Here is a 22,602-nt window from a genome sequence, read left to right as displayed (position 1 = left end):
ACAACTTTTGAAAACACACCTGTTTTATCAGGCTTTTTGTTTATGATGTTTTAATTTAAAGTATTAAAGTTGTATTTATGGTAATTATATGTTTTTTAGGTTTTGGTTGGATTGTAAACCACCCTGAGATTTTATATAGACAAACAAACAATTTATTGTTTTATTTCTCTCTTTAGATACATGAATAAACACACAAACATATGATTCTCTCCCCGCCACCTCCATTGCTCTCCCCACTTCTTTGCTGTGGAGAGCAGCTGGATGGATGCAGGATTTCAAATTTCCTTTCTACGAGGATCCTCCTGAAGTGTGGGCTGTAGGCAGGTGCAGGCAGTTGACACGGGTGTGGACTATGTGCAAAAATACAGTATTGGGTAGACAATGAAGTATTGTGTAAAGACAGACCTATTTTCTAAAGTATGGTGGGAGAGTCCGGAGTTCAGTTTGAACCCTGAACTTGCATTAGCTACATTTCTGAGGCATCTGTTTTCAGGGTTAACCATGTTTTCAAAAAACCCATTTTGCTCATATTTACAAAGCGTGTGTCTACACTCTTACTCCAATCCCAAATGGAGATTTTATAAATCTACACTTTCCAAAGCAGTTGTGTGTGGTTGTAAATAAGGGCCCCAAGCCATCGTGTTACTGGCTACATGCTGTCATGCTCAGTCCTTGCTTCTTTGCTTCAGTCTTTGCTTCTCACCACTTTCAATGATGATAAAATTGAGATTAAAAACATCAGGCTATAAGCCCCATTTATGAGTCTTTCACATGGTTCGTAAATTACTCTACTCTAGCTTGTACTCTAGCTTGTACAGAAAGTTTGCCTACCTCTAGAAGCCTGATCTTGCCCCACTTATTTGTAGGGTGTACTTATTAATTGCCCCCCACATGCTTGGTGTCCTGGTTCTGTGTACAGAAAATTGGTAGGATAAGATACTGGATTTGCTGCACACCAACACCATCCTGAACATGTTCATTTTGAGCTAGGTGATCTTACCATGAAGTTGCTGGTTACATAGGAACATAGGAATCTGCCATATACTGAGTCAAATCTTAGGTCCATCTAACTTGTCTTCCCAGACTGGCAGCGATTTCTCCAAGGTTACAATAGCAATAGCACTTACATTTATATACCGCTCTATAGCCGAAGCTCTCTAAGCGGTTTACAATTATTTTTAGCATATTGCCCCCAACATTCTGGGTACTCATTTTACCGACCTCGGAAGGATGGAAGGCTGAGTCAACCTTGAGCCCCTGGTCAGGATTGAACTTGTAACCTTCTGGTTACAGGGCGGCAGTTTTACCACTGCGCCACCAGGGGCTCTTTACAGGCAGGAGTTACAGGCAGGAGTCTCTCCCAGGCCTATTTGGAAATGCCAGGGAAGGAACTTGGAACCTTCTGCATGCAAGAATACAGATGCTCTTCTCAGAGGGGTCTCATCCACTAAAGGGAATATCTTATATTGCTCAGATGTAGGGGCTACTCTCACAACCAGCCAGAATCGGGCTAGGAGAGCCTAGCCCGATTTTGGCTGGTTGTGTAAACCACCAGGCTCGTAGGCGAGCCCGGTGGCTTAAAAGCGGGTAACATGTTTTTTAGCCCTCCCCTTAGCCCAGGTTTGCGGAGCAAGCACTCCACAAACCCGGACTATCTGATCATGAGTAGCCACAGCGTGGCTCTGCACTGTGGCTACTTCTGAGTAGACCCCCGGAGGGGAGGCAAAAAGCTGCCTCCCAGCTCCGGGGGTCTCCGCAGTATGCCCTGCGTGTTTGCACGGGGCATACTGGGGCTTCCGGGGGCCGTGTGGCCCCTGAGCTCCCCAGCCTCCGCTGGCTCCATGGTGAGCCGGCAATCATGTGGGCGGCCGATCCGGGCTCTCTCCCCTCTCACGATTCTAAACCGGTTCTCACTGACCGTGAGACCCGGCTCGTAATCTCACATTCAAATGCAAGACAGGGCAGACTGTGCTCAGCAAAGGGGACAATTTCATGCTTGCTACCACAAGACCAGTTCTTTTGGATTAGTTAGTCCAGTTAAGTCTAGTGCAGAATTTTTATTAATTAATTAAATGTATATCCTGCTCTTCTTCCAAGGGATTCAGGGTGGCATATATAACTAAGAACAATTGCATTTCAGTTCCTTTCACATACATGCACTTTCACATACACTTTATCCCAATAATAACCCTGTAGGTTAGTGTTGTATTCTATTCATTAATCTTTTGCAGTTTGTTTGTTTGTCCCAAGGGGAATCCTGTAGGGAGTGTGGGACAGGAGTCAAAAGGAAAAGTGAGGGAAAGGAAGAGGAGGAAATAGAGTTGTTGTTGAATAAACTTTTAGTTAAATCTACCTCCTTGTGTTTATGAGGGTAACAGCTATAAAACACAAGGGTTAAATAAGAATGACTTATTTACTGAGGGTATTCTCATGATCAGTGGAAAGTGGGCTAAGGGAGCTTAGCCCACTTTCCACGGATCGTGGGAACCAGGCGAGCCCGGTTTCCCCAAAGTGGGTAACCCGCTTAAATACCCCTCCCCTGAAACGGGGTTAGCAGAGCGAGCGCTCCGCTAACCCCTTTTAAAAATTGTGTATTGCTGCAATGAAGCTCTGCACCGCAGCAACACACAAGCAGCCTCCCAGGCTCAGGGGTTTCTCCAGCATGCCCTGTGCACTTGTGCGGGGCATCCTAGAACTTCCGGGGGCCGCAGCCCCCACTGGCTCCATGATGGAGCCGGCAGTTGCCCAGGGCTGCAATAGTGGTTGTCTGTGGGGAGAGCGGGCTAAGCCTGTTCTCCCCACATACCCGATTCCCATGAGTCTCACTGATCGTGAGACTCACCTCATTGTATGCATTGGCTTTATACCCAAAGCAGATTGGGATTTCACAAAGGGTATCAGAGGTTGCCCTTAAATTTCATGTGTAGCAATTTTATCTCTTGATCTCAAGTTAGTAGAAGATAGTGAAAGAAAGCACGAGTCATTGCTTCTGCTTGATGGCCATTTAATAGTGTTTACTGGACTGTATCATTGTTACACCTTATCAAATAGCCTTTTAGTGCTACAAATGTGCTACTTTTACTATGTAAATGAGGAATTAGTACTTTAATATACTTTTAAGTATATAGGAGTCAGTTGCAATAAATATGTGGAGGCTGCAGTCAGTTGTGTGAACTGGTGGCAGAGGGCCAGTTCAGATGAACCTCAGCCTGCCACCCCTTTTACATGTGATTAGGCTGCAACCTCATCATGAATGCACCCACCTACATCACTCAAGGACATGCATAGACATTTTCTGTATATCCTTTATTCACATGTAAAGTGTGATCATCTGAATCACCACTCTACAAGCACACACTGCAAAACCTTGTTTAAACAGGGTTTTGCAGTGCATGTAGAGGGGCCTTTCAGATGATCACCCCTTCCATGCAAGTAAAGGACATGCTGAGAATGTGTCAGCACGTACTTGAATGATGTGGGGCAGGCATGTTTGCAATGAGACTCCAGCCTCATCACTAGGGATGTGTGAACAGGTTCAACTTTAGTTAAGTTCTATGTCAATCCTGTTTGGTTCGATGGTCTGGGGTCAAACCGAACAATCCCATGTTGGTCCAACCCCAGACCAAACACCCCTGACTGTTGGGGTGAGGGTTACAAACATTTTCAGTTAAAATAAAAAATAATAACTTTTTTTTAACTTACTCCCTTCAGTGGAGTTGCTGGAGGCAGCAGGGTGGTCTGCAGAGGTTCCCCCTCCCCCTGCCAGGCCATGCAGAGGCCAATCGCACAGGCTCACTGCCTCCAAAATGGCCACCACACCGAGCAGGGAAGGTCGAAAACTGGCCAAAGAAAACTGGCAGTACCGGCCAGAGCGGGCCATAAAGAAAGCTGGCGGGGGAAGGGGGATCCTCTGTGGACACACACACACACACACACCCGCCGCCACCTCCAGCAACTCCCCTGATGGGAGTAAGGACACACACACACACACACACACACTCTTAACAAAAAAATGTTCACAAAGCCCCCCCCCCCCGACTGGACTGAAACCGGGGGGGAGGGTTTGAGGGGCTGCCTAACTGGCCTGGTTGGGTTCGAGTCTGGTCCGGACTTGAACCGAACCAGGCCTGCTGGTTTCATGCACACCCCTACTCATCACATGTAAAAGGGGTGGCAGGCTGAGGTTCATCTGTATCAGCCCAGAGTCTGTTAATTAAATATTGAAAATGCTGGATGAGGGCTAGATTAACTCATAGGCCTATAAGGCTATACATGTAGGCCATCAAATCTTTTGGCCCTACTTTTTGTTCTCCATTCCAGAATTTAGGCCATGCATTCCAGTCCTTCTCTCTCATTAGCTTTAGGCCCCTCATAAGCTTAATGCCGCACTGATTAGCTAGAGAGAAATTCTTCTCCCTCTCACATAACACTAGAACCAAGAGTCATCCCATGAAATTGATTACCAGGAAATTTAGGACCAGCAAACCAAAGTACTTTTTCATACAACACATAATCAACTTGTGAAATTCTCTGCCACAAGATGCAGTGACAGCCAACAACCTGGATGGCTTTTAGAGGGGTTTGGACAACTTCATGGAGGAGAGGTCTATCAACAGCTATTAGTCAGAGGGCTATAGGCCACCTCCAGCCTCAAAGAGAGGATGCCTCTGTGTATCACTTGCAGGGCAGTAACAGCAAGAGGGAGGGCATGCCCTCAACTCCTGCCTGTAGGCTTCCATCAGCATCTGGTGGGCCACTGTGTGAAACAGGATGCTGGACTAGATGGGCCTTGGGCCTGATCTAGCAGGGCTGTTCTTATATTCTTATGATTAGGGATGTGCACGGAACTGGCTGGCCCAATTCGTTTTGAGTCCAGACCGGATTCGAACCTGACCGGGCTAGTTTGGTCCGGCACCTCTTCGAACCCCCCCGGTTCGATTAAGTCCAGGGAGGGGCCTCTGCGGACCCCCCCCCGCCACCTTAAGGAAATACCCCGAAGGGAGTAAAGGTACACTTTTTAACAAAACCAAACCAAACCCGAACAGTCGGGGGGTGTTCAGTCCAGGGTCAGACCAAATGGGGGTAGTTCAGTTCAACCCCAGACCGTCGAACTGAACTGGCTCAATGTTAGATTTGTTTGATGTCAAGCTGGTTTGCACATCCCTATTTATTATTACTGTTTATAGAAAGAAAGACTGACTGGTGATTTATGGACCAGCCTGAGTCTCCATATCAATCTAGACTGACTCCTGTGGCCCTGAAAATTTTGGTCATGATATCTGGTACATTTTGCTCAGAAGTATTCATTAGTATTAGGTATGTATAGAGAGTCTCTGATGTGTTTGTTTCATGTACATTTTGTTTGTTTTGTTGTCTCATGCACATTCTGCAAATTTAAAGGTTCAGTGCAATCTGCCAAGGTGTGTCTTGAGTGATCAGGAGGCAAATCTGTTCCTCATTCCCACCCCTTCACCCCCAGCTGGTGACCTCATATTGATGGCCTCATCCATCTTAGATCAGGTGTTCCAAACCTACAGTATGAAGCCTTTACTGCTAGGTGATGCGAATTATTACAGAGCCTAACCATCTGTAAGGTGGTGGTGGTGAATTGTTCCATCCCCAAGTTAGTGTTTGGAACAGTGCAGCCCCTGAATATACAGAAACTGGCCACACCTGATTTTTATGGGTTTTAGTTTTTTTAGGGTGTTCAATACATTATTGTGCTAATCCTTAAAACAACCTGGTAATTCGGCTGTCTCCATATTACAGATGTGTGGACGAGGCTGAGAGAATAATAGTTTGTCTAAAGCCACTGAGAGAGCTCAAAACTGAGGTGAAAATTTCCAGCCAGGGACTTCTGACTCACACTCCACCGCCACCTCTCACCCCCGTTTTAGTGTGTAATAAAGAATATATGCTGCAAAGAGGTAGCAATGCTGAACATAGACTGCAAATGGGCAGCAATGGCTCTTACAAAGCTCCAACTGTGAGATCACTTGCAGACTTTGTCTCCGTACATATGCCATAAATATGCTGATTGCCAAGGTTCCCTCTGGATAGCATGAGCAGATGCAACAACCAGTGATGTCGTTCAGACTGCATAAATACTGAAGTGAAAGGAATATGTCTTCCCTTAATGTTTGAGCTAAACATCCATTAATGTTAATGAGAACAATCCATGCACATCGAGGGAATGATTTAACCCAAAGCTACCTAATTTATGACATCGGGATTTTGTCTTATTATCTAATTATCTGTGTCTTATCAGAAATGATAATTGCACTTTGGTAAATGAGAAGATAGCTGAAAACTAAGAGCATGGATTAAATGCTGTTCTCCAACATTCTGTCTGCTGGAGGGGATTTCCTCGGCCCCCACCCTGCTTCCCCAAAGTAAATCTAAACTATTTCAGGCAGTGCATAGACAAAGGCCATGAACTAAACAGATTTAAAATAAAAATTAAGCTAGTAAAGTATGCAGATAGACTTGGTAGAAAGAAGAATGAACATTTTAAAATGAACTGTTCACTTCTTTTGGACTGTCAGGACTGAAGCCTGCACACAGAAGTCCCTGAATCCAGGATTGTAAAAAAAGTTAACGTTGGAATAGTGTTTGGAGATCTAGTCCAACTTCTGAGTCTGCTACAACATCCCTAATGGGCAGCTGTTAAGCCTTTCTTTGAAAACTCCTAGCAAAGTACAGTCCACGCTGCATGATGCAGACTCTTTTGCTGTTGAATGGCTCTTACCGTGTTTTTTTTTAAATCCTTCCTAATGCACAATTCTGCTTCCTTGTAATTTCAATCCATTGATTCTAGTCCTGCCCTCATTGGAACAGACATCAAGTCTGTGCCTTCGTGTTTGGCAGCCCTTTAGATATTGGAAGACTGCGATCCTACCCTCCATTATTCTTCTGTCCTCCAGGCTAACTATACTTAGCTCCTTGAACCATTCCTCATATGATTTGGTTTCCAGACCCCTCACCATCATTTTTGTCATCCTTGGATCCTGTTCTAGTTTATCAACATCCTTCTTAAACTGTAGGGCCCAGAATTGGATACAGTGGCTGACCTACAGATCAAGGAAGCACCAATCCAGGGAGAAGAGAGGCTTACAGCACTCCCCAAATAACTGCACCAGTGTACTGGGAAATAAGCCTGACCCCTTCCCCATGAAACCCTCTGGGCCACTGAAAAATATGTCCCCAAGGGCAGCCTGAAAGTTTCATCCTATTCTGACTTACAATAAAATATCTATAGACACTTTGGTGATTTATCATTCTTACCTATGGGACAATGAATTTGTTCAATAATGATGTACCAAAAGATTCATTCTGGGCTGGTACAGTTGTTAGATGCATGATTCGATCATCGCTTGCAGTAGAGTACAGTGGGATCCGATAATTTCAGCCATGGACAACCCTAATGATGATATCATGAAAAGAGGGAAGTTCTACTAGATGTAATGACAGCAGATAAGGAAACTGGTATATATGTGTGTATTTTAGTTGGGGGCGGGGGGTCGGCTGCTGTACATTTACCAGAACATCCAGTTTGGCCCTCACTTAGAGATCACAGACCCCAAAGCTTTGGTATCACACTACCACATCACTGCATTTGAGATGTTTCATTCCACTAGTTAACATAAATAACAGATACTAGCTGGGCCGGGCGCAGAGCATCTGCACCTCCGCTGGCCCGGCCAGCCTGCTTCTCCCTCCCTCCCCACTTCTCCCACCCACGCCCAGCCCGCTTCTCCCCTCACCTGCTCACTTCTCCTCCCGCTTCTCCTTCCCTGCCTGCCTGCAGTTTCTGGCCAGCCAACCAGCTTTTCCTCACCCCCCCCCCACCCGGCTGGAGCTTTCTGGCTGGGGGGCTGGCCTATTTTCTCCCCTGTCCCCATCACTAATTGGCAGCTGCTTGTGAACTCTTGCAAGAGCTGCCACACATGGGATTAGCGATGGGTACGCCTAGGAGAAATACATATAGAGATACTGAAAATTATCCAGAGGGTGGTGCCAGAGAAAGGTTAACAAAATCAAGCAATTGTACAGTTTTTTGGTGTCCTTTCTTATACCACAGATTAATGTACTTTCTGCCATTTGTTTTAACATTGCAGGAAAAAAATATATTTACATTCATACTGTTTGTTTCTTCAACCTATTTATTGGATAGCTTAGCCTCAAGTTGTTTTTAATTAGTTGATAAGGGAAGCAATGACTCTAAACTCCATGAACATTTTATTACAGCATGTTTGAGTATTAATTGCTGCCTATTCATCTGCCCCAAAGCACTCTACTGCTGTGGGGAAAGAATGAATTTATTATTGTTTGCTCTATATTTATGAGTGCAATCTCAACATCAGCATATTAGTAAACAAAAAATATCTTTTGAATATGAATTTTCACCCTCTTTTATTCACTGCTTGAAAAACAGACCCTGGTTGTTATCTTGTGCATTTAGCACCCAGAAACTGAATTTCATTAAGATTTCTTGATTCTATGTGCTTTGTGCCTTTGAAAACTTACTGATTGTTTGTTTTATTTGCTCTACACATGAGAGCCAGTGTAATCATCTATTACATCAGGGGTTCTTAGTGATAGGGTAATTCCAGGTGGCCCATAGAAAATCATTGCTGCACTGAGTTTAATTTGCTACCTGGTAAACCAAAACAGAGTTTGTGAAAATAACTCATGAGTATTTATGGTTTTTTTTCATAGATTTGCTGAACTTATGGAAATATATTATATAAATGAGGGGGTGGAGGTGATGGGTAATTCTTGAGGATCTGTAGGTACAAAACAGTTATGCACCCCTGTATTACATTAACCACAATCTGTTTCTGCAAGCAGAAGACACAGTATTGGTGTTTCCGGCTGCTGCTGTCCATTGTCACCTGTTGTATTTTTCCCCCCAAATTCAATTTTTATTAATTTTTAACAATAATATCCATAACAATCATAATAAACAAATGAACTTCCTGCGTACCTCTCTTCGTGAAGCAACAACTATACAGTTTACCCTTGCTATAGTATTAGTACAAGAAAGAGGTGTATTGTATTAGGATGCATGAAGAGGCTGCATCTTCAAGGTCAAGTGCTTTCTGAGCAGCAGTGCATGTATGCGTGGGGATGGAAGAATGAATTTCCCTTGTCCCGCCTTCCTCCAGAAGTGTTCTTTGTCTTCCAGAAATATGCCCCTGAGGGTCATACAGTCCTCAGAGAGATATTTCTAGAAGAACACTTCTGGAGGCAGGAGAGATAAGTGAAGATCTCTCCCCTCACACATGATCTCCATTGCTTGAAAGTCTCTGGCTGCATTAAGAGCAGCCTGTTGCTGCAAGGATGCAGCTCCTGCTACATCCTTGGTATGCTGTTCTGGTCATCAGCCAATGAAATCTAAAAGTGCATCATGATGAGCCTTTTATACAATTTATGTGAAAGCATATTTCTTAGGAAAGTGGGAATAATATATTGTAGAATAGTTACCGAGCTGTTTTATAAGGCCATAATCATTTCCTTACTGAACAAAAAATGCCTGCGAGACAATGCTTTCATATTTTATCCTGATTGTAGGAGGATTATTATCTTATGAAATCTTACAAATGGGGAAGTGAATGGTTTGTGGGGGGAGTGGGAGTAGTTTTTCTTCAGCCAAGATTTAAGTGCCATGCATTTTGCAGATACTTTCTTTTACCACATTTCCTTTTTTGTCTACAACTTCTATAGAGCTTGAGGATGCTCTTTCTTTTTAGCAAAGAAATTTCACATCACAAAAAAGACATGTATTAGAAAATAATAGTGCCTCTCCTCTGTGATCAAGAAGATCAGAGCTTCCTGATCAGTGTTGACAGCAGTTGAAAAAGAAGCAGCCGCCTCCTCAATCAAATATGGCCTCTCCCCTTAACTAGTCTGCTTACTTCTGTGCTTAAAATACCATATGTCAAATGTGAATATAATGTATGGTAATTTTTACCTTCTTCCCTATGTTACTCCTAATTCCAGCAAGACATAATTTGTGCCTGGTAATTTTTTAATAACTGTTAATTTACATATATATACATTATACATGGCAGGGCATACCAACACCCCAAGATATCTAGTCGATATATCAGCATCACTTCTCCTAATTGCAAACACTTGTGAGCAGGTTCTGGCAAACTTGTAAGCAGGTTCTTAGCTACAGCTATTTGGCATGTGTCCATGTATAGCAGACCCCTGCTAACTTGGCAAAGAGGCAACTTTTAACATGGTAATTCTCTTTATTTAGCAGGGGAGAGTAACTGGCCCTATCCACCCACAGCACAGTACCTCCAGTGACTGTGGCTGGTGTGTATCTCATGTTCCTTTTTAGATTGTAAGCCCTTTGGGGACAGGGATCCATCTTATTTATTTGTTATTTCTCTATGTAAACTGCCCTGAGCCATTTTTGGAAGAGTGGTATAGAAATCAAAATAACAACAACAACAACCCCAGTGAGGCACTACCTTGGCATGGTTGTGGGGCTTGTGTGCTCTGAGGAAGGTGAGAGCTATGCCAGAAGTCCAACCATACTGGACAGGTCTCACCAGAGGAGCCAGACAAAGAGTGCCTCTCCCATCAACAATATGGTGAGACGTAACTTTAATAGATCTATACCCGATCGGTCGTCGCCCGGATAAACAAGGACCGTGTCAGGTGCTGGAGTCCCTGGACATCTGGTGGCAGGTGGGCAACAGGACTCAGGATCTTCAGTTGAGCAACCAGGGCTGGAGACTGCAAGGTTACTGGAAGAAATGGCACTTAACCGAAAAAATATATACGAAAAATGCCAACAAGGAAATAATGATCTGCTATTACAAGTCTAATCCAATTAGAAGAGGTTATTTTAAAAGAATGTACCAAATTTGGAAAGAGAAGCATTCAGATACAGAAATAACAGAACAAAGGCTAGCAGACCAGAGAAGATTCATAATAAGAAATAAAGTATTAACAGAAGTTGAGCTGGAAGAACTGCAAAGAGCAACACAGACTCAAGATATGGAAGAAGAATTACCAGCAATTGAAGAAGTTACTCAGGCGCAGGTGGAGGAGGTGTTGGAAATAGAGGATGCCACTGTTGCTGAACTGTTTCAAAATCAAAACCAGGCAACCTTCCCCTTTGCCTTCACCTAAAAAACCCAAATGCAGTTTAACAGAAAAGCAACAAGAACTAAAGCAAAAAATAACTGAGCACGTGAACCAAACAACCACCAGGGTTCGACTTCCAGCTCTAAAAACAGTTGCCAAAAAACAACTTGCTCAGGTATTAAAAGATGTCAATGCTGCACTTGCAGAAATAACAACCAATAATTTGCAATAAACAAACCAACTAATGTACAGTGCAGCAACAATAACAACACAAGAGCTCGGATATAAGATCAGTGGACCTGTAAAAAAAGAAAGTAGTACATCACCTAAATGGAAGATTAGATTGGAAAATAAAATCTCCAGGCTTAGATCAGATGCTAGTAAATTGAAAGATATGAAAGAAAAGAAGCTGAAGAATGAAAACACCAAACAGTATCTGATCCAAAAATACCACCTAGATTCAAGGAAAATGAGAGAAGTCCTGGAAATAATAAAACAGCAAATGACAGCAGTGTCAAAGAAGATTAGCAGATACAAAGCCAGAATTACACAACACAGGCAGAATCTACAATTCCAGTCAAATCAGAGACGTTTCTACCAAAGCATAGAAGGGGAAACTACAAGAAACCTAGAAACACCAAATAAAGAAGAAACAGTGCAATTCTGGGAGAAATTATGGGACAATCCAATAGATTATAATAAAAAAGCATTATGGGACAATCCAATAGATTATAATAAAAAAGCAGGCTGGATGAAAGAGGTCAAAAAATGTAACCAACAAATGCAGGACCTAATAATAACACCCGAATTAATAAGTGAAAGAGCGAAGATTAAAAATTGGACTGCGCCAGGCACCTATGAACTGCATGGCTTTTGGCTTAAACACCTAACAAGCCTTCATAAACAACTATCAAAACAGTTCAATCACATTTTTCAAGGCAGTGATATTGAACAAGGGCTAACAACTGGGAAAACTCATCTCATAATGAAAGACCCAGAAAAAGGTGCAGTTCCAAGTAATTATAGACCAATAACCTGCCTGCCAACCATGTTCAAATTATTAACTGGAATAATAGTAGATTAAGTGAGGCAACACTTATTAACTAACAAACAGCTTAGAGTTGAACAGAAAGGAAATTGCCCGAACACCAGAGGCACAAAAGACCAGCTGATGATTGACAAAATGATTTTAGAAAATTGCAAGAGAAGAAAAACAAATCTAAGTGTTGAATGGATTGACTACAAGAAAGCCTTCGATTCATTGCCTCACACATGGATACTAAAATGTTTAGAAACTACTGGTGTCAGCAAAAACTTTCAGATATTTATAAAAAAAGCCACAAGCATGTGGAGTACACAGTTAACAATCAATGGCAAGACACTTGGACAGGTTAGCATTAGAAGAGGCATTTTCCAAGGAGACTCACTATCCCCTCTGTTGTTTGTAATCACCATGACCCCACTTTCACAAATTCTAAACAAAACAGGCCTCAGATACCAAACATCTAAAACATCAAGTAAAAGCAACCATCTGCTGTACATGGACGATCTGAAGTTGTATGGAAAGTCCCAGTCAGAAATCGAATCACTGCTAAACACTGTCCGTATATTCAGTAGCGATATAGCAATGGAGTTCGGACTAGACAAGTGTGCTGCATTAATAATGAACAGAGGAAAAATAAGAGAAACAGAAGGAATAGAACTGCCCAATGGAAGCAACACCAAGAACCTGGAAGAGAAAGAACATTACAAATACTTAGGCATTCTCCAGGCTGATAACATTGCACACACTGAAGTTAAAAGAAAAATTGGAAGTGAATACATCAGGAGAGTTAGAAAAATCCTCAAGTCCAAACTCAATGGCGGGAACACCATATAAGCCATAAACACCTGGGCTATACCTGTTATCAGATACACTGCAGGAATAATAGACTGGACCCAGGCAGAGCTAGAGATGTTAGATCGTAAGACCAGGAAAATCATGACCATCAATCATGCTCTGCACCCCCGCAGTGATGTAAATAGGCTATAGCTCCCTCACAGCTCAGGTGGAAGAGGAATGCTGTAAGTCCATCAAACAGTAGAGGAGGAGAAAAGAGGCCTTGAAGAATATATCAAGGAGAGTGAAGAAGATGCTCTTAAAATGGTCAATAACGCGAAACTTTTCAACACCAATGAAAGAAAGCAGGCCTACAAGAAAGAACAAGTCAGGAACGGAGCAGAAAAATGGAAAATTAAGCCACTGCATGTTCAATATTTGCACAATATAACTGGAAAATCAGACCTCACCAAGACCTGGCAATGGCTTAAGAATGGCAACTTGAAGAAAGAAACAGAGGGTTTAATACTGGCTGCGCAAGAACAGGCACTAAGAACAAATGCAATAAGAGCAAAAGTAGAAAAGTCAACAACAAACAGCAAGTGCCGCCTTTGTAAAGAAGCAGATGAAACAGTGGACCACCTAATCAGCTGTTGTAAAAAGATCGCACAGACTGACTACAAACAAAAGCATGACAAGGTAGCAGGGATGATAGACTGGAACATCTGCAAAAAATACAAACTACAGTACCTGTTGCCAAACATTGGTGGGACCATAAAATTGAAAAAGTTGAAGAAAATGAAGATGCAAAAATATAATGGGACTTCCGACTACAAACAGACAAACATCTGCCACACAATACACCAGATATAACTGTAGTCGAGAAGAAAGAAAAAGAAGTTAAAATAAGCGACGTAGCAATACCAGGGGATAGCAGAATAGAAGAAAAAGAAATAGAAAACAATCACAAAATACAAAGATCTACAAATTGAAATTGAAAGGCTGTGGCAGAAAAAGACCAAAATAATCCCAGTGGTAATTGGCGCCCTGGGTGCAGTTCCAAAAGACCTTGAAGAACACCTCAACACCATAGGGACCACAGAAATCACCACCAGCCAATTACAAAAAGCAGCTTTACTGGGAACAGCCTATATTCTGCGACGATATCTAGAACAACAGCAACAACATTGACCATAAAATTCAGCCATCCCAGGTCCTTTGGAAGGACTTGATGTCTGGATAAACAAACCAGTCAATAACACCTGTCTGACTGTGTAAATTAATTAATTAATTAATTAATAATAAACAGAATGCACTTACATTTCCCCTCCCCAGTTCCTTCTTGCCAATGAGATGCAAAGATTCTGTCTCCTTTCTACTTTCTAATTGTTTCTGTCTAACCCACACCTAAGCAGCTGACAAGTGCAGAGGTGCAGCAAGATAATTTTGGAGCTGAGACCTAAAGGCTTTGGAGACCCCTGCAAATTAAGTATCATCATGCTCCGCTTGTTGACCACACCATCCAGGGCAGACTAAAGATTATTTGGGGTGCCCCAGGGGCTGTGGAGGCCCTGGACTTTGGCCCTAACCACTACATGATCTCTGGACAAGTGTGTATTAGCTAGTATTCACCAGCCATCAAAGACCGTCAGTTCTTATTTAAGCAAGCATCTTCTAGCCATTAGTCTAGCTGTTATTGAAGCATGTTTAGTCATTAGATCATCCTGATTGACCATAGTCCAGAGCTAAAATTGTGCAGGATTTACATCCCCAAGAAATTTCCCTTGTCTAACTGATACAAGCTGACATACAGAGCAGGGATACACCAGTACAATGAGAGAACAGCCTAACAGATCTTCCCAGCTAACTGCACTGGTGATGTGGGGAAGTAGCAATTTCTGGTGCCCTTTCCGAGGAAGCCCTCTGTGCAACCCAAAAAATATCCCCAAAGCCTGCATAACCTTCAGGGACACTTTCACATGGCACAAAGGGTTTCTTGGGGAAAGTGAGGCATTAAAAATTGCCACATCCCTCCTGCACCAATGCAGTTAGTTGGGAAGTTCTGTTAGGCTGCTCCCTTGCTGCATCGGTGCTTCCTTGCTTTCAGTATCAGCCACTCTCTTTGTTTTTGGTGAAATTCCTTGGATATTACACCCAAGCAGGTACCTCCAACTTTGTTTCAAAGTATTGCTTCAGATAAGAACCTGAGGACCTTCTTTAGGGCGAAAGTGCAATGCTCCCCTGAAAAATCACATTGTTTGCAGACAATGGTTTACATGTTGCACACTGTTACAGATCTGTAATGCTGTGCTCCAGGGTAGGGATGTGCCCAAACGGGTTCGGGCAGTTGTGGGTGGGTCAGGGAGCAGGTCCCTTAAGAAGCAGGTAAGCAGGTCCTTACCTGCTCCGCTGCTGCCCCACAACTTTTCCAGGTGCATCACTTACTCTACCAAAGGCCATGTGTAGCTGCGATGCTGTGCTCAGTGGTGGCCATGTGCATGCCGACGCCATGAACAGGCTGCAGGCAACAGCACCACAGCCACGTGCGGCCTTTGGTAGAGTGAGTGCCATGCCTGGAAAAGTGGTGATGCAGCAGTGCAGCAGGTAAGGACATGTTTACCGACTTCTTAAGGGAACCACTCCCCGCCCCGCCAAACCAGTTCAGCTCTGAGTGACCTAGCCAGTTCGGTGCTTACCTAAGGAGGTGCTGAACCAGTTCATGCACATCCATACTCCAGGGCTTCTGCAAACTCTGAAGGCAGCCATGATGCTATTAAGAATAGGTAGTTGTGCAAGGAGTGCTAATATAGTTTCCCCCAATGCTGTGAACAGGAAAAACTCAGTGTGTACAGATGGCCATTCTTAACAGCATCAGGGCTACCTTCCAAGTCTTTGCAGCCCTGCGGGCCATGCTGCACTTTCATAACTGTAGGGAAAGAATGGCAGTTCAGACCCCAAGTAGCAGAGCAAAACTAGTTTGGTGAGAAAACAGCAAAGCAAGAGTTCTTGAGACAGTTCTTTAGTACTGACGAAGCATTTATTTAAAGAAAAGGTTACAAACAAATGTTTTAAAAGCCTGCAGCTTAATTTCAGCTGTAGCTCATGGCTGAAGAGAGAGACCAAAAGAAACAGCCATCTCTGGAGAGACAAAATGGAGACTAACATTGGAAGAACAAAGAGGGGAGCAGTCCAGCACTTTTACCCATGACCCTAAACGCCCCCAGTGGTCACTATGAGAAATTGCAGCTGAGAGCCCATGCTGCCAGGTTCCTAGCTCCAACAATAACACTGAAAGTGCACACCATGTAAGCCAATGGATTTGGGGGTGTTTGGAAGGATTTTCAAAAGTTTTCAGGGGACAGGGCAGTTTACTGATTGATGGTGATAGCAAAATGTCTCTTTAATTTTCTTTGAAACTTTTTAAAGTACAGAGGAGGTCTTTTTTCTGGATTGAAAAGGAAAATAAGGTGATTTCCACAGTGGGGGACACATTTTTAGTCCAGAATGCCCCTGGATCAATGCCATGCCATAAAGTAGTGTTGTCCTGCTAGCCATCTGGGATTACAAAAAATGGCAGCCACCAGTGCAGCCACCACCCTGAGAAGAGCCGCACTGCTTCTAAATAGTGAAATAAAAAAGTTAAAGAAAAAATAAAACAAACTGCTTCTACTGCTCTTGTCATCATTAATCAATAAGCCATCTAAGACCCCCATCCAAAACTTTTATAAGGATTTGAAAAAGCAAATATTTTTTTCTACCCCTCAAAATCATTTCCTTGGATTCAGGCCCCCACTTTTGTCCCACAGATGTCAAGATCAAAGTCCAAATTCTCCCATTTTTGGATGGGCCTGAGATGCACCCACATATTGAGTAGATTTTTTTTTTTACTTTTTCTTGTCTTGGAATGCCCAATATCAATTTTTATTTATTTATTTATTATTACTATTATTAGTTTATTTTATTCATTATATTTTTATACCTCCTCATCTAGATGGCTCTAGGTGGTCACAAAAACTATTTTAATACCCCTCTATTTCCAATTTGCTTTGATATGTGCCATTGAATGGATTAGTTTTCAGCAACACAAGTCCGTATCTCCAATGGGCATAAGGAATTAATTACATGGCTTTCTGGATCTAGGCCCATATATATAGCCACTCTGATCGTGCTTCATTACGGGGCCATCTAGATGGCCTTTCTGCCCCTGCGTAGGTGCCACTTTTCAAATGAAAATACACAGAAGTCCCAACCATTTGCTCTAACGATTATTTTCCCATTCCTTGCAATTGATACCATCACCACCACTCTGAGTATTATGCAAGCACCACTTTCACAAAGTATAGCAGTGAATCCTATTAAAGAAGACAGCATGCATCGACTGCAAATCTTAGACACCAGTCTACAGCTTTTCATTATAAAGTTTTCTCCACAAAACAAACAAGCAAAGCCAGGAAGAAGGGACATCAAAACCCAACATCATAGAGCTGTACAATGAATACCAGAAGGAGAGCAATTCAAGACAGCTGAAAAAAATATTATTCCTTATAGCTGACCTTGTGCAAATGTTATTTTCTATTTAGAAACAGTTTGCTTTGCAATCTCATTATGGCATGTGAAGCATTATACTTTTCCCCTAAGACTATGATGTGTTCAGAGAAGGATAGTGAAACTATGTTTCTAGGCACGTAAGAAAGCCAAATTAGAAAAGTGGCAAAGCTAAGCATCTCTGATGGGTACTATCAAAAGATTTTTTACATTTACTAGCTCTAATGAGCTAATGATTTCCTGTAGCACTGAAAAATGACAAGACACTCCAATGCAGAAAATGCAGCAGATAAGAATTCAGGGTTATAAAACATCAGAATAGTATTGCACACCCACCACAATCCCTGGTTTGACATTGTAGAAAGTCCTGTGCCCTGCCCATCCAATGATGCATGGCAGATTGGCCATGCATGCAGATCTAATACATTTCAGGATGGTGGAAGCAAGGATTTCATTGGATCTAGAAGTCCAGATTCTAGAGTAATGGTGCATTGAGGAAAATGAACAGAGGAGTGCATTATAAAATCAGTGGATGGATAAAGTATAGCTCAGTGATAGAGCACGTGATTTGAACAAGGTCCTCAGTTTAATCCTTGGCATCTCCAACTGGAAGGATCTGAAGTACCAAAGCTGAGAAAGACCTCTGCTTGAGAAATGTTTCAAAAAATGATGCAGTCACAACAGAGAGTAAGTGGTTGGTTGTTTGTTTGTTTGTTTGGTTGGTTGGTTGGTTAAGTGCCATCCGTCAAGTCAGTGTTGACTCTTAGCGACCACATAGATAGATTCTCTCCAGGATGATCTGTCTTCAACTTGACCTTTAAGGTCTCTCAGTGGTACATTCATTGCTGTCATAATCAAGTCCATCTACCTTGCTGCTGGTTGTCCTCTTCTTCCCTTTCCTTCAACTTTCCCCAGCATTATGGACTTCTCAAGGGAGCTGGGTCTTCCCATAATGTGTCCAAAGTATGATAGTTTGAGCCTGGTCATTTGTGCCTCAAGTGAAAATTCTGGATTGATCTATGATCCATTTGTTTGTTTTCCTGGCTCTCCATGGTATCCTCAAAGGTCTTCTCCAACACCAAAGTTCAAAAGCATCAATGCTTTTTCTATCTTGCTTCTTCAAAGTCCAGCTTTTGCCTCCATAGAGTGTCATGGGGAAAACCATTGTCTGAAAGATTCCAATCTTTGTAGGTATAGACACATCATGGCATCTAAATGTCTTTTCCAAGGCCTTCATTGCAACCCTACCAAGTGCTAGTCTGTGGCGTATTTCCTGACTGCTGGATCCTTTACTGTTGATGGTTGATCCAAAAAGGCAGAAACTACTCACCCTTTCAATGTCTTCATCAGTTCTGAGGTTGGTCACTGTACCCATTGTCATCAGTTTAGTCTTCTTTACATTTAGCTGTAGTCCCATTTTTTCACTGTGCTCCTTGACTTTCATTACTAGAGATTGCAGATCATCTGCATTCTCAGCTATCAGAGTGGTGTCATCAGTGTATTGCAGGTTATTGATGTTTCTTCCTCCAAATTTAAAATCACGCTCATCTTCTTCCAATGCAGCTTTGCTCAGTATATGTTCAGCATATAAATTGAATAAAAAAGGAGAAAGTATACAGTCTTGTCTTACTTCTTTGCCGATCTGGAACCATTCTGTTTCACCACGTTCTGTCTGGACTGTGGCTTCCTGTCCTGTGTATAGGTTTCTCATGAGAACAATGAGATGTTCTGGGATGCCCATTTTCCTAAGGATATTCCACAACTTGACGTGGTTGACGCAATCGATGGCTTTTCTGTAGTCAATAAAGCACATATTTACTTCTTTCTGGTATTCTTTGGCTTTCTCAATTATCCAGCTTGCATCAGCAATGATGTCTCTTGTCCCTCGGCCTTTTCTGAAACCAGCTTGAACATCTGGAATTTCCCTTTCCACATGGGGCTCTAATCTGTATTGGGTGATCCTGAGCATTATTTTGCTAGCATGTGAAATTAAGGATATTATGTGATGGTTTGCGCAATCTGTTAAGTCTCCTTTCTTTGGTATGTATACTGACCTTGTCCAATCTGTTGTTCTCCAAATATTTTGGCATAATATGGTTAGAGCCTTGACTGCTTCCTCTTCTGTTGCTTGCCATATTTCTGTAGCTATTCATAGAGTAATACTGAGTTTGAATGGCCTGATCCATTCAAATGGTATGGTTAAAGATTGAATTGAGAACAGGCAAGTCACTTCTCAGCTGAAACATTCAATGGAGAACTGCATATATCAGAAACATTGCAGGAAACAGCAACCCCATGTTGACTCCTCCCTGCCCTCTAACAGGTAGTACTGTGTGTCCTGTCATTGTTATGCTAATGGTTTGCTCCTGCCAGTAGTAAGCAATGATACAGAGGAGTAGCACAAGCTGATTTGTGTTTCTGTTCTGATAAACAGCTGGTATGTCGTATTTTGTGGGTGACCAAGGAGTGGAAAAAGAGTGCCACTAGCTTTATGCCAACTTTCTCTTGTGGGCAGAACTGTGTTCATGACAGGGAGGGGAGTGTAGGTCATGAATTAAAAGAATGTAGACATTCTTCTTTTTTCGTGTATGGAGAAAGTTTGTTTTAGGGATGTGCATGAAGCCTTTTGTGCACATCCCAGGAGGCAGAGAACAAGCGTTTTAAGAGGAGGAAAGCAGTCTTACCTGCTCCTCCTTGGCCCCTCTGCCATCCTCCACCACCCAGCGCAGCGGTGTCTGGATTAAACGCCCTGCTGCGTGGCTTCAGGGCAGTGCCCTGCAGCACGCAGGAAGGGTTGGCACAGAAATGGTGTCTGCACACATGCAGATGCCATCTTGAGTGGTCAGCATGGTGTTGCTTACCACTCAGGATGGCATCTGTGCATGCGCAGACATCATTTCCATGCCAACCCAGCAGCTGTGTGGCGGGGCATTTAATCCAGATAGTGCCACACTGGGTTGGTGATGGGCAGTGGAGGGCCCATGGAGGAGCAGGTAAGTCCTGCTTTTCTCTTTGGAAGTACTTGCCAACCCCACCAAAACGATTCAACAGGGGAAGCTCGAAGTGTTTCAGTGCCTCGAAACAGAGGCGCTGAAATGCTTCATGCGCATCCCTAGTTTGCTTGTCTCTTGTATAAGGCTTCTTCTTGAATGTATTCTGGCCTTGAATTAACTCCAATTCTATTGAAAAATGAATGTCAAATATACGTTTGGCAATTTAAAAAAACCCCTTGTTTTAATTTTCTTTATTTTTTGAGAAAAGACCTGAAGGTTGGTTACTGGTTGAATACAGGGGGTTATAACTGCAAAGAAACAGAAACAGCATATTTGAAGAACATTTACTGTGACTGGTAACACTCTATAATAACTACAACTAATCAATATAGACCTAAGGCAAAGAATCTCCCTGCTCCCCACACCTCGATTTTTACAACAAAAGAATATGCTTTAAACTAGGCACATTTAATTATACATGAACTTACTCTTATTATGCCCACTCAGTGTGAGTTGACCAGAGTTGCAGGTTCTCCTTGAAGCATAACTACAAATGTTGGTGGGATGATGTGTCTCCATCTGTTCTACATAACAATGCCCCTGTAACCATGAGAGATGAAACAATATTGTTAAAATAAACATCTGAAATGAACTGATGAATGTCATAGGCCAGCAAAGCAAGTCAGCAGAACTGTGCTAATTAAACCATTATAGCAATTTTTGTGTGAGAGATAAATCTACGAATGAGTCAGCAATTCTGTTTAATTGCCTTTGACCATTTATGCCTACCTAAGATGACTTAGATCATTATCCACTTAGATCTCTAGCAAAGGACATCTAACCTTTTGTTTTGTGCTTACACAACTGTGTGCTAGACCTCTGAGAATTCTAAGCATAACTGCACTGTGAACACACACCAAAGGTGAAAAATGTATCAATTATATTCCCTTAAAATCTCCCTTAAAATCTATACAACAGTGGAAATAGTAATTCCACTGATTCTCCTAAGAATATTTTTGTTTCCTTTGGTTTTTAGCGCGTACACTTGAATATTCTGGCAGTCTATTAATGCACACTTTGTCACAAAATCTGCATAAGTGAACAATTGGCGAAAATTCATGTTTGGGTGGTAACTGAAAGATTAGTGGCATGTGCACAGCCAAGGACACATATTTCCAGTGTGGGTCAATGGACAGCATGTTAACTGGAGACTGGCAATACCTTTTCAGAGAACTGAGTTGAGCCCTTGGCTTAACCTCTCAATTCTCATTCCTAATGAAACCAGTCTTCAAGGATATGTAAGTGTTATTTGCCCACATCCAATCCTTACTGTTGTTTCCCCATTGCCTCTTTTTGATCATATATGACCTGTATTTTTATTGATTGATTGATTGATTATTTAGCAAATGTATTGTCTGCCTGACTTCCTTAGACTCGAGGTGGTTTACATAAACTAAAACAACAACAAAGACAAGAGAAAAAGGGGGAAGAGGAGGAGAAAGAAAAGAAAAGAAAGAAAAAAGAAAAAAGTTATTATCTGTATTATTATTTTTAATTGTTATTTTTTTTATTTCTATACCACCCTTCCAAAAATGGCTCAGGGCGGTTTACACAGAGAAATAATAAATAAATAAGATGGCTCCCTGTCCCCAAAGGGCTCACATTCTAAAAAGAAACATAAGACAGACACCAGCAACAGTCACTGGAGGTACTGTGCTGGGGGTGGATAAGGCCAGTTACTCTCCCCCTGCTAAATAAAGAGAATCACCACGTTAAAAAGTGCCTCTTTGCCAAACTATGAAATGAATGTATGAATGAATAGCAGGAGAGCAAAAGCTCTTTTTTTTATAGACTGAGAGATCATAATCCTTTAAATAGCTGAAATGTCTGCAAACGTAAGGATGATAGAACTTAAATATTAAAACAAATACTACTACTATTACTACTACTACTACTATCTACTAATACTAATACTAATACTAATACTAATACTAATACTAATACTAATACTAATACTACTGATATAATTGCCTGTTGAGCACACACTAATAGGGGTGTGCAGAACTGGTTCGAGCCAAACCAGGTTCAATTTGAACCAGTTTGATCCAAGCTTGAACCAGCTTGATCCAAGTTCAAACT

At 42.2% G+C, this 22,602-nt stretch overlaps 1 long non-coding RNA gene across 1 annotated transcript in view; it reads right to left on the bottom strand.

Annotated features, from left to right (window-relative positions):
* Positions 1–267: 267 nt before the first annotated feature.
* LOC128327049 (uncharacterized) overlaps positions 268–22,602 on the bottom strand; it is a 112,044-nt gene continuing 89,709 nt past the window's right edge. The window contains exons 2-4 of the long non-coding RNA XR_008308426.1: positions 20,952–21,063; positions 7,285–7,420; positions 268–350 (exon numbers count right to left, since the gene is read on the bottom strand). This is a non-coding gene — a long non-coding RNA (uncharacterized LOC128327049). The remainder of the gene's footprint in view (positions 351–7,284; positions 7,421–20,951; positions 21,064–22,602) is intronic.

The sequence above is a fragment of the Hemicordylus capensis genome, chromosome 5 (assembly GCF_027244095.1).
Source record: "Hemicordylus capensis ecotype Gifberg chromosome 5, rHemCap1.1.pri, whole genome shotgun sequence".
Taxonomy (NCBI): domain Eukaryota; kingdom Metazoa; phylum Chordata; class Lepidosauria; order Squamata; family Cordylidae; genus Hemicordylus; species Hemicordylus capensis.
Note: the sequence above shows the minus strand (reverse complement) of the source record. Positions and strands in the feature narration are given on the sequence as shown.